The 13,930-nt window shown below is 31.5% G+C and overlaps 1 long non-coding RNA gene across 1 annotated transcript; it reads left to right on the top strand.

Moving 5' to 3' along the window:
* The first annotated feature begins 2,644 nt into the window (after positions 1 to 2,644).
* On the top strand, positions 2,645 to 8,071 carry LOC104881223 (uncharacterized). The gene is made up of 3 exons (XR_787214.3): positions 2,645 to 2,927; positions 6,995 to 7,082; positions 7,705 to 8,071. It is a non-coding gene; the product is annotated as an uncharacterized LOC104881223 (long non-coding RNA).
* The last annotated feature ends 5,859 nt before the right edge of the window (positions 8,072 to 13,930 follow it).

Raw genomic sequence — 13,930 nt, 5'->3', positions numbered from 1 at the left:
CCTTATATGTGTTTTGGTCTTAAAGTAACACTGTTTTAATTTTAAAGTAATATCGTTTTGAGCTTAAAGTACTTTTACTGGTTGAACAATGTGCCGCCATCATGTGAGTTGGACTAACATATAAGGGCATTTTAGGGCAATGTAAGGTAAGGACTATTCCAGTGTATAAAATTATAATTATTTTCTCTAAAACGTACTTTTTATGAACATGCACTTTTTGGGTTCTCTTTTTATCCATATTTTGTAAACATGGCATGTTTACATAGTTCTCCATTGTGTTAAAGGCGAAGTTATTTCTTTAAAGGACAATTACTATTTAGGGTTAGTTAAAGTAGATAATGAATATAAGGTGCACATTTTTAGCATAATTAATGCTAAAGACATTAAATAAGAAAGACAAAAATACCATAAAAAGAAATCTTGAAAGTGAATGTCTTTATGAATCCCATCCTTCTAATTCTTTGACTTTTATATATTCTTTCCATTTTTCTTTACTCTACTCCTCTACTTTCCATTTTTTATCTCCAATAATCACATTTATTTCACCTTTTTAATTTCTTTTCTAACAATGTTTTAATATTTTTTTCATTTCTCTTTTTATTAAAAAAAAATTGGAAAAGGAAAGCACAATAGACATATTAATATACTTTTAGTTTTAATTTTTAATTTTTCTAATTTAATTTAATTTTTATATTTTATAATTGAATAAGTTAAATTTTTGAGTAAAAACAAATATTTTCTATCATTTAAATTTATTTTTATTTTTATTTTTATTTTATGATTAATAATATAACATTTTAGTAACATTGTTGAAAGTAATTAATAAAACTTTCCTTAAAATTTAATATTAATAATAGAATTCTTAAAATGTAATTTTCATAAATTTGAAAGAGAGCAATAATTACTTTTTAAAGATTTTTTTTATATATTTTAGAATTTTCATCCTATATATATTGTTGTTATATGAAATAAAAAATAATATCGAAATCATTTAAAAAATAATTTTAACATTTTCATCTCAAATTGTATTTTGAAAAATAATTTAAGGTTATATGTTGAAATAAACTTTTCAAATCAAGATTTTACTTTCTATATGGGTTTTATTTATTTATTTTTATCATTTTAAAAAATAAATCACTAAAGAATTAAAAGCTTAAAGAAAAGAAAAAGAAAAAAAAAAGTACGGTGCATTGTAAATGATACAACATAATCAAATAATATAAATTCATTTTATACGATTTTCATATCCTTTGGGTATTTTTTGTATTATGAAAAAATCACATCCTTTAACTCAATTATAAATGTTTATTAACTTTTAAGTTGAATTTTACACCCTTTATGAACTTTAGACCCAAAAACATGGCTTGCTAGTCTAAAAAAGAGAGGTTCCTCCGCAATGGAAGATTTAACATGTATCCCACCAATAACTTATATATGAATTGTCATGTCAAGGATTCCACCTTAATTTTTTTCAAAAAGGCTCTTAAGGGTATTTTGGGCATTTATAACATATAGACTTTTCAAATATCCTCTACAGTAATTTTACAAGTTTCTCTAAATTTTCACACTAATTATGCAAAGTTCAACTCTTTTTCTGAAATTTTCAGTGCCATGAAACCCTAAAGCATAATTCTCCCTTTAAAAATAAAAATAAAAATAAAAAACAAGAAACAAGGTCATTTTATATTTAAAGAAACGGAGAATTATGCTTTACGGTTTGATGGAACTTAAAATTCTAGAAAATGAGTTAAACTTTGCATAATTAGTGTGAAAAGTTAGAAGAAGTTATAAAATTGCTATGGAGGATACTGAAAGGTAAAAGTGGGTTTTGATTATCTAATTTGAAAATATATAGAAAAAAGAATTTAAAAATATTTTCAAATATACGCACTTTTTTATAACTCAAATAATTATTTTATAAAATACCCTTTTATGTGATAATATTAAATAAAATTATCCAAAATTTAATTTGATAAAAGTGTTTTACAAATAAATATATGAGATATAAATTATTGTGGAAAAATTTTAGAGGATTCTCAAATAATAAATAAAATATTTCTAATCTCCTAGTTAATAATGATTTTATATGGCATATTATGTAAATCCTCTTATCTTCTCATTTTATTTAATAAAATTAAATAAAAATTTTATTAGTTGACATCAACAATAAAATAACAAATTTAAAAAATAAAAAATACAATTAAAACTAAAATACATAAAAATTAAACACAATAAAAAAAATAAAAATTTAAAAATAAAATATTTACTCCAATTGTATTTTCAACTTTTTTATGGAAATTTATATTTTTTATTAGAGCGTTTTAATTAATTAAAATTTAATATTTTATTTTGATATTTTTAGCTTTAAAGTTTTTTTTTTAATTATATTTTTTATTTTTAAATTTATTATTTTATTAATCTCAAATCAATTCTCACGTTGAAAAAATAATTAATTTATATTATTAATATATAAAAGAGTCATTTCAGGAAATAATTACTTAAGTTAGGAAAAAAATATATGTATCTTAAAATATTTTTAAATGGATGAAGATAAATATGATTTTGTAGACCCTCATTTTTTGTCTATAGGTAGGGGGTATTTTGGACCACATTTTGATGACTTTTAGGAAGTTTTGGGCAGCAGGTATAGAAGAGTGGGCTGGAGGGGTGTTCTTTTACGGAGAATCAGCAAATGACACGTGGAAAGGAATATTCTGCAAGTCGTTATGGAGGAGCGTGGGTGATATAGCTTGGGTATGAGGAAATCAGCTAGGTATTCGGAGATGAGAAAAAAAAAGTTGTGAGGGAGTGAGTTGGTCTTGGGAGAAACAGGAGGAGAAGCCAAGGAGTAGAGATTTCTGGGTTGGTTTTTTTGAAAGGAAGGAGAGCTTGTGGATGAGCAAATCTAGCTTGAGGAGATACTCCAGGTTTGTTCATTGTGAACTATGAATTTTCTCATTTTGGATACTATTCTACTTGATGTCTCTGTTGATTTCTACATCTTTCATACACCTGTGCTGCTGGTTCTTTCTTTGTTTCCTTGATTTAGCTTGAAAAACTGGTAAAGCTCTTTATCATGTTCACTATGGAGCATCTAGAGATATTAGTTGCATTTTTGTTTTGAATGTGTTTGTAATTTTTCCACCAGTATGAGTCCATTGAACGAACATGAAATGTGGCTTTCACTGGTTCATTTTTGTTTCTTTTCTCCATGCTCTGTTTTCTTGGTTGTCTTCCTCTGTTTTCTGTGGGTATTTTGGGTGCATGGCATTATGTGTACCACCAATTGACTATGATAGATAAGGGCTTCTGAATGCTATTGAAACTTGGGACCCAAATTTGGAATAAGAGAGCAGGCTCGGTGACTTTGATGCGATTGTTGTTTCATGGGAAAAGTGAATTGGGGTCGGTTGAATATGGGTTACCAGAGAATGGTAGATATATGGCTTTGATTCCTTAGGCTTTGGGCCCCTTTTGAGGTTTTCAGCACGTTTGGATGAAGTGTTTGATGAGACTCATTAAGATTTGATCTTTGAGACCCGGGTGATTGGAAAAATAGCAGAGCCCTGTCAATTGTGGTTATTGATAGTGGTTTTGTTTCATTTCTTGATATTGACTTCAAGTCAGGAGCCAAAAGACTATTGTGTTGCTCATATTTCTGCTTGATTCACGCCTCATGATAGCATCATCATCCTTCTACAACCATGAATGTCATTCTATGGATCCTTCATTTTACAAGACTGTAAAAGCTCTGGTGTTTACAATGTCTCCAAGTCATGACAATTGTGGCCAGAATCTATAATTCAGAAACTAGAAATCTCATTAAGGTTATAGAAGTACTTAAGGGCAAGCTTGGTGCACAACCTGAGCTTTTCATCCACATAGTCCCATACAATACCAACAACACACTCACTATCTTTGACAGTGGATTTGGAATGACCAAGAAAAATTGAACCGGGTGACCAGACTGAGCAAGCACCTCCATCAGTTGTGTTTCAATTGCGTCATGAGAATATGCATGGTTTCAGATTCGTGACCATCTTAGTGGCACCTCATCCGACTGTTTCATGAAGACCTCCATTGGCAGCTTTCATTGCCATGGGGTTCAATCCTCATTTGTTGTAAGCGAAGCGTTGGCTGCACCTCCTTTGAGTATGAAACACCTGCACCAGCTTTAACTCATGTTCCTGCCCCAGTTCTTATTCACAACCCTGCTCAAACAGCCCACTACCAGCAACTGAGTCCATCTTGCTACCCTCTCCTGTCTTTCAATACCCACTTCTCTTACTACCTTCCACCACCCCTTCCATCAAGTGACAACCCACACCTTTCATACCCACCGAGAAGAGCCCAAGCTTGGAAAACTATTTCCTTCCATTCCCTTGGTGATTGAATCTGAAATTTGGAATACTGAGAAGAGCCCATGCATTTTACTTCTTTTGAAATGGTGGAGCAGATATCATTAAAATGTTCAGTTGAGAGAACTTGCTAGGTTTCGGTAACCCTTCACCAAATGCAAGCCAAGCCAAAGTTGAAGTTGCTACTTTCAAAGGTTACACAACATACCTAAGAAAAGTTCAACCTGCATTAATGTCCTCTTGATGTCTAGATACCACTTGGCAAAATCCTCAGTGAAGAATACTGTCGAATCTGGTATCATAAGTCTTCCTCCTAAAGCTCAATTCCATAGGTAGTTTGGGCAAGGGCATGAACAACTGAAGAGAATAGACATGGTAACCTTCTCAACAAGTATCTTTGTCTTTCTAACGAGTAGACATGAAGCAAATTGAGAAGACAACACAGTGATAATTGAAGAAGAGCATGAGGAAGAGGCTAGTCCCGAAGGGTATTGCGTATGGTAAGCCCATAAACCAAGGTGTCACTCAACTAAAATTTCAACACAACAAGCATTCAGTTGCAGAAGAACGTGCTGGACAGAAGCTAGGTGGTCTCAAGGTTCTCAACTCTCATTGGATCAATGAGGATTCCACTTGCAAATACTACGAAATAACCTTGGTTGATGTTGTTCACAATGCAATCCGAAACGACCCAAGAATCAACTAGATCTGCAAGCCTATCCACAAGCACAGGGAGCTTCGGGGACTAACTTCTACCAGAAAGAAATACAAGGGTTTACGAGGAAAGGGACATTTGCACCATCTTGACCCACAATAGTCACCTCGGCTCTCTCCATTGTTGGTATCCCATATTAGAACACCAATGCACACGATCCCTTGCATGGCCACCTTTGGTGGGCCATTCTTAAAACCTACGTGTCTCACCCATGTATTTTTATGCATGCTTTCAAAAACTGGATTTTCGAAAATCTTGTTTTCAAATAATTTTAATTCTTTATTTTTATTTTTTTTTAAATAAATCCAATTTTAATAAATCAATTGCTACCATTTTCGACTAGGCATGCATCTTTCTTTCTTTTTCCTTGATTTTAAATATTTTTTTCATTTTTTTAATAAAATTTGGTGCCAAATTTCTTTACAGTAAACACCTTTCACAAATTCTCCTAGATTTTTAATAATTTTTTTAATAAGCATGAATAATTCTATAATTTCAAATAATGAAATTTATGGAGTTAATTCATGCTAAAATAAATCGGGCTTTGATGGGGCCCAACATATGGGATTTCCTCGTTGATTGCTATGCTTGATTGGCTTGCCTCACTCTATGACATACATGTGGTTATTTTGTATTTGTGTACTAACCTTGTCTCTCATGATAGCACTCAGCTTGTGACTAAGATATGTCTCGTATCTGATTATATTTCTCTATTTATTCATTATCATGTGTGTCTTGCTTTCACACCCTTGATCACTATTTGGTATCCACAATTAATCAATCAATTGCTACACTTGCTTTAATTTATTCAGTTGAGACCTAATTCTTAGGGCTTAGAGGGGTGTTACGGTTTATTACTATACCTTCGGCTTAGAGGGGTGTTACGGTTTATTACTATACCTTCCCGATAAGTAACCTGACCCCCAAACCCATTTCTGTTTTCACAAACCGTCTTTTCCAAATAAGGAGTCACACTTAGGGTTTTCTTTCTTATTTTGTTTTCCCTTTAAAATAAAACAAAAATAAGTGGTGACTCCAAACACTCTTCAAAAAATCAATTTTTCAAAATAAAAAGCGAGTTGTGTCATTTAAGTGGGAAACGCATGCATCGCTAAATACAGGGTCCATGGATTTATAAAATATTGAGTTCTTTTTTCTATATTTTTTTCAAATCAGTGACTGAAAACCCACTCTTCCTTATTTGAAAAGCTTATATGTCATAAATGCCCAAAATACCCTTAAGAGCCTTTTTGAAAAGAAATAAGATAGAATCCTTCACATGACATTTCATATATAAGTAATTGGTGGGATACATGTATAAATCTCCTATTGCAAATGAACATTTCTTTTTTAGGCTAGCAAGCCATGTTTTTAGGCTCATATTTTATACATTTTTTATACCAAAAATATTTTCTGACAATATAATAAATAATTTATTTATATTTTTTATTAGGATATATTCTTTATAGGGAGTTTTGTATTATTTTGTATCTTTAATAGTTAAGAAATTAATTTCTCATATAATATTTATGCTTACAATTTTTCCTTCATTAATTTCATAAGGGAAATTTTTATTATTATAAATCATATATTTGTTTATATTATATATATATATATATATAATATAAACAAATATATGAGTACTAGTCTAAAAATATGTGTGTGTGTGTTTTTGTTAGTATTTCTTGTCTTTTATTTGTTTTAATTCTCATAAATACTTTTCTTTTACTTTGCGAGTTATATGGTTCTAGGGTTGTATTTTTATGAGTACTAGTCTAAAAATATGTGCATTGCATGTGGTAATAAAATATAATATTTTAGCATTTTAGAAAATATAATGAAAATTTTTAATATTTTCCTTTAATTCTTCTGCCTTGATCATAATTTGAAAGACGGTGAAAATGTTTTCTTGATTTTGAAGATCAATCGAGGGTCACAAGTGGATTGTTTCCAAATGAACTCATTGAACAACGAAAATCACATGTATAGACGATGAAGATGTTTTCTTTGTAAGTAACTTATTCTCAAATGACTTTGTTGAAAAACAATGAACACGTGTGTCACTCTTTTATGATTTCTTGGGCTTGTAGGGAGATTTTATAAAACCTTTTGAAAATTTTGATTTTCTTTGTAAGACCAAATTTTGTAGTCTCCCAAATTTTTTCATGTGTCACATTTTGAATATATGTCATATGTCAAATATGTGTACGACCTATCACTCGTTGAGCCAAAATTTTGTTGAATTGAGAAGCCACAATTTTGAAGACCAATTTAGTGATAATTTAAGTCATGAAAAATTTTGATGTCCGCAAATGTCTCACCCCCACTTCAAGATGTTTCACGTACATGCCTTGCAATGTCTACGAGATGGGTCTTGAAATTTAACCTTCCATTTTCTAAGAATTTTTTTTTTCAAAGAAATATTTTAATAGGAAATTTCCTATTTCAAAAATATCTCTTTCTTACTTTTTCCAAATACTATTTTGTTTCTTTCCTTTCTTTCCACATGGTATCGAAGAAAGATATTATATTAATAGGAAAATTTCTAATTTGAACATCTACTTTCCTTTTTACATAAGCATTTTCCTTTCCAATTTATCCTTCATATATTTTTTTTTTATGTAAAAAAAGACAACAATTTAAGAAATCCAACTTGAACTCTCTTGGAGAGGTCTTTCATCCTTGGAGCATAGAGATGTGGGGGCATGCGTGGAGTAGCACTAGTGAAGCTACACCATGATGTGTGGATGACACACAATGAAGATGACTTTGTATGGATGACTCACCATGAGGATGATGATATGCACAACTCCTTAATATATATAAAGATATGTTATAGTGGAGTCGTATAATGGACTCTCGCTATCTTAAATACTTGTCGATCTTCATCATTTGCAGAGATTGAACAAATTTGGAATGTTGAAGCCCTTAAAAGCATGACATGATGTAATAAATTTGGAATTCATTATTTATTTAATGATGTTCCAGTTTCACTTTTATTTATCCTTATTCCATGTATTATACTTTATGAGCATTCTTGTCTGTGTCTTTTGCATTGTATGTGACTTAGGTGCATATGTGTTACATAGAAGATCTAAGTCATGAGTTCTTTGCAAATAGATGATTTGTTCACAACCGGCTCATGGGTCTAGGCAACCCATTAAGGGTTGTACTGTACTACCTCCTAATTGGAGAGATAATTGGTTTTGGCTATCGGGATGGGTTTCCTATGGTGAATGCACTAGTGTGTATAACACATTGGATAGGACCTACGGTGAGTCATGACTTAAGGCTATTAAAACATCATGACCTCACTAAGCTGCTTCATTATGTTATCTCTCAACCTTGAAAGAATATTGAGTTTGTGCTAAAGTTAGCAATGATTTTGACCTATGGGTGAGATCGTAAGTTAATCATATATTCCCTATGTATTGGGTCACCGTTGATGGAAATTAGTAGCAATAAGTATTTTTAATAAAGGCACCACGATACCTCTTGGGATTGAAACAATATGTCCCATTGGGTGATCTTAAGGAAGTGTGTTCATGGAAACTATGGTCATAGTACTTCCTTAAGTCGAACTTGACATAGGCTCTTTGAAAGCTAAGATATGACAATTGAACACACAATAGGAGGATTTGTAACTCAAGGATGGTAGATGTAGTCATGAAAGGTTGATAGCTTTCACATTGTTAAACTATGAACACCAATTCATGGGGAGACTGAACATAATGGATAGCAGGTCACGAACCCGAGCACTTGGTGTCTCGTTATTATTTATATAGGATACTGGAGTTCAACTGATTCTCTACAATGGGATGTTGAATCAACTTTAGAATTAAATTCTGAGGAATCTAGTATTCCTATGGGTCTTAATGGTCCCCTCTCTGAGCTCATATACCTTGTTACCATGGGTTATGAAGGTCGAATTGGCTTTAAGTTCACTTTTGTGCATAAGAGCATCTTGGTAATTACGTAAGGTTGCACAAAGGTAAGTGAACAAGGTCTCTAAATTGGGCTAATTGATTAATTAGGAGGCCCTATTGGGTTAATTAATCAATTATGACCCATTTTGGGCTAGATTAAGTGACTCAATCCCTTAGTGGGCTCAAGTCACTTAAGCCCAATAGAAAACCTTATAAATACCCCCTTAAGGGTTAAGTTTCATACAGTTTTTTTCTAAAGAGTCGTCTTCCATCCCCAGAGAGAGCAAGGAAGAGTCATAGCCTCCATCCTCCCTTCCATCCCCACCGGAAGTGTGTCAAGATTAAGGTTCGCATCATCGGGTGGAAGACTTCCGGTTTACGAGACTTTTTTCATTTTGTTCTTCATTTTCATCATTTGGATTTGATTTGGGAACATCCAAATTTGATGGATGGTTTTCGTTAGCACTTTCTGAATCCCCTTAAAGTTTAAAAATGTTATTTTTTTTCATTGTGCATAGGATTTAAAAAAGGCTTATAATAGTTAATGCATGTTCTTAACCTAATCCAAGCTTGGGAAACAGAGAGATCTAGATTTTTCCCTTCAATATATATATATTCTCTTTTGACTTCAATTGGAAAATTTGATTTTATTTACAAGACAAAATTTAGTAGTCTTCCAAATTTTGCCACGTATCACCTTTTAAATAAATGTCATGTGTCAAATATGTGTATGACTCATCACTTGTCAAACTAAAATTTTGTTGAATTGAGAAGCCACAATTTTGAAGACCAATTTAGTGATAATTTAATTCACTAAAAATTTTGATGTCAATAAATGCCTCCATTTCACGACATATCACGTACATGCCCTATAATATCTACGGGGTGGGTCTTGAAGTTTAACCTTTATTTTTCTTTGAATTTTCATTCTTTTTTCAAATAAATATTTTAATAGGAAGTTTCCTATTTTAAAAATATCTCTTTCCTACTTTTCCCAAACACTATTTTGTTTCCTTCCTTGCTTTCAACTTGGTACCAAAGAAAGATATTGTGTTAACAAGAAGTTTTCTGATTTGAACATCCATTTTATTTTTTACATAGGCATTTTCCTTTCCGATTTGCCTTCCATATTTTTTATATAAAGAGGACAATTATTTAAGAAATCCAACTTGTACTGTCTTATAGAGGTCTTTCATTCTTGGAGCATGGGAATGTGGGAGCATGCATGGAGTAGCACTAGCTAAGCTGCACCATGATGTGTAGATGGTACACAATGAAGACAACTTTGTATGGACGACTCACCTTGAGGATGATGATGTGGATGACTCCTTAACATATATAAAGATATGTTATAGTGGAGTTGTATAATAGACCTTCACTATCTTGAACACATGTCAATCTTTATCGTTTTTACAAAGATGAATTTACTTTCATGTAATTTTTTTTTTAAAAAAAAAATCACCTTAACACTTGAGAAGGAATTTTTAATAAACTTAAATATCCATAAAAAAAAATATGAATATTTAAACCTCATGGAATCAAGTTGTAGCCCTGATGTAAAGTGATATCATATTTTCGACACTTATGTGTTAAAGTCTTCATGGGATTGAGACAAAGTGTCCCATTGGGTGATCTTAAAAAGACATGTTCATGTAAACTGTGATCACAGTAGTTTCTTAAGTGGAACTTGACATAAGCTTTTTGAGAGCTAAGATATATCAGTTGAATATAAAATAAAAGGATTTGTAACTCATAAATAATAAAAGTAGTCTTAAAAGACCGATAACTTCCACCTTATTAAATTACATATACTAATACATAGGGAAATTGAACACAGACCTGAGCACTTAGTGTCTCATTTTTATTTACATAAGGTATTAGAGTGCAGTTGATTCTTTATAGTGGGATGTTGAATCAACTTCAAAATTGGATTATGAGGGAGCTAGTATTGTCCTATGAGTTCTAATGGTCCTCACTCGAGCTCATATACCTTGTTGGAATAGTTTGTGAGGGTTAGATTGACTCTAGGTTCACTTTTGTGCATAAAGGCATGTTGTTAATTACACAAGGTTGCTTAAGGGTAAGTGAATAAGGTCTTTGAATTGGGCTAATTAATTAACTAGTAAGCATGTTGGGTTAATTAATCAAATAGGACCCATTTTGGGCTAGATTAAGTGACCAAGCCCTTAGTAGGCTCAAGTCACTTAAGCCCATTAAGGAACCCTATAAATACCCTCTTAGGTGTTAAGGTTTCCATAGCTTTTCCATAGAGTCATAAAAAAAGAGTCATAACCTCCACCATTTCTTCCTTACCACTGGAATGTATCAAGATCAAGGAAGAGCTATTAGGCGTAAAATCATAGGTTTACGAGACTTATAAGTAGCTCTCAATATCTTATAAGGAAAATTTTTGAATAAAAAATTATAGTTAAATGAGTAACTCTCAATATTAATAAATTAATTAATAATAAATTCATATTCAATTTATAATTCCTAATTATTTACATTATATTAATATTTATTGTATTATTATATTCATGTATCATTAATAACAAATAATTCTTTGTTTTGTACCATTTGTACATTTAATATATTTGCCTTGTACAGTTAGTGTCACACCTTTGTATGGTAGCTCAAATTCTATACACCTTTTGAATGTCTGCCCATAGGTCAATTAACCATGTTGACATTAGTTTAGTCTAAAAGAAGGGGGAAAATTATTGTACAATTTTGTTCTACAATCATTATTATTGAGATAGGTATTCAAATGACCATGTATGAGTTAACTAAAGTGTATGGGATGAGTGTGTGATTAACCAATATGTGTGAAGAATGCCCTCCATTCTTAATCGAGGGAAATAAGCAAGTGAGTTTTTCTTAATCACTTGAAATCCTTCACAAATGGAAGCCTTGTACACCTCTTGTACAGTTAGTGTATTTTCCTTGTACACTTAATATAAATACCTTGTATAGTAGCGCAAATTTCATATACCTCCTACTCAATATGTACTTATAAATCAGTTAACCATGTTTGCATTGATTTGGTTTAGAAAAAGAAGAAAAATCGTTGTACAAGTTTGTTCCACAATCATCCTTAGTAGTGTAGATATTCAAATGGTCATGTATGAGTTAGATAAAGTGCATGGGATGAGTGTGATTACCTAATGTGTGCGAGGAATGTCCCTCATCCTTAGCGAGGAAAATAAACAAGCGAGTTTTTCACAATCACTTAAAATCCTTTACAAAAGACAACATTGTACACCTCTTGGACAGTTAGTAAATTTATCTTTGTACAATTAGGGTAACACCCTTATACAATGGTGTAAATTCCATACACATGCATAAATCATGTATCCACATAAGATGTATGAATCATATTTCCAATGGTTTGGTTCAAAAAATGGTAGAAGACATGAAACAAAAAAAAAAAATCCCAAATATCATTAGTGGGTAAGTATTCAAATTGTCACATACGAGTTAAATAAAGTGCATGAAATGGTTGTGTGATGGAGGAGTGATGGAAGAATGTGTGACATGAGAGTTTGTAGTCCTTGGATGATAAGAAGAAAAGAAAAGAGTTATCTAAAATCGATTGAAATCCTTCACAAAGAGTAGTCTTGTACGCCACTTGTATAGTTGTACATTTGTTTTGCACAGTTAGTATAACACCCTTGTACAGTGGTGCAAATTCCATCTACATGTATAAATTATGTGTCCATATAGGATGTGTGAACCATATTTTCAATGGTTTGGTTAAGAAAATGGTGAAAGAAGTAAAAACAAATTTGTTCCCTAAACATTACTAATGGGATAAGCATTCGAATTGTCATATGCGAGTTACATAAAATACATGAGAGGAGTGTATGATAGAGGAATATGTGGCATTAGAATGTGCAATCCATGGATGATAAGAAAAAAAAAAGTTGCTCAAAATTGATTGAAATTCTTTACAGAGGGTTGTCTTGTATACCCTTTGTACGATTAGTACATTTGTCTTGTACAATTAGTGTAACACCCTTGTACAATGATGCAAATTATATCCACATGCATACATTATGTGCCTATATAGGATATGTGAACCATGTTTTCAATCATTTGTTTAAGAAAATGATGAAATGTGTAAAACAAAAAAAAATTCTAAACATTATTTGTAGGATAAGTATTTGAATTGTTATATATGAGTTAACTAAAGTACATGAGATGAGTGTGTGATGGAGGAATGTGTGGCAAGAGAATTCCTTGGATAATAAGGAAAAAAAATAGTTGTTCAAAATCGATTGAAATCCTCCACAAAATGCATATACACCTCTTGTACAGTTAGTGTATTTGTCTTGTACAATTAGTATAACACCCTTGTACAATGGTGCAAATTATATCTACATCATAATTTTATGTGCACATAGGATATATGAACCATATTTCCAATTATTTAGTTAAGAAAATGGTGAAAGAGAAAAAAAATAATTTTTTTCTTAAACATCATTAGTGGGATAAGTATTCGAATTGTCATATGCAAGTTAAATAAAGTGCATGAAATGAGTGTGTGATAGAGGAATGTGTGGCATGAGAGTGTGCAGTCCTTAGATGACAAGAAAAAAAAATGGTTGTTCAAAATCGATTGGAACTCTTCACAAAGGGTTGCCTACTCCTTGTACAATTAATGTATTTGTCTTGCACAATTAGTGTAACACCCTTGTACAATAATGCAAATTCCATACACGTGTGTCAAATATTTTTCCAATGGTTTGACATTTAAAAGAAAAAAAAACAATTAAAAAATCTTTTTTTATTTTATTTTCAATGTAGAATGCAATTAAACATAAGATAAAGAAATTAGTTAAAACCTTTATTTCTTTGACCTTCTAGGTCTTTGCACTTTGTTCTTGAAGTTCAAGATTCAATAATCTATCATAAAATTATTAAATATTGTC

This window comes from Vitis vinifera, chromosome 13 (genome assembly GCF_030704535.1).
Source record: "Vitis vinifera cultivar Pinot Noir 40024 chromosome 13, ASM3070453v1".
In the NCBI taxonomy this organism is placed as follows: domain Eukaryota; kingdom Viridiplantae; phylum Streptophyta; class Magnoliopsida; order Vitales; family Vitaceae; genus Vitis; species Vitis vinifera.
This window is presented reverse-complemented; position numbering and strand designations above follow the sequence as displayed.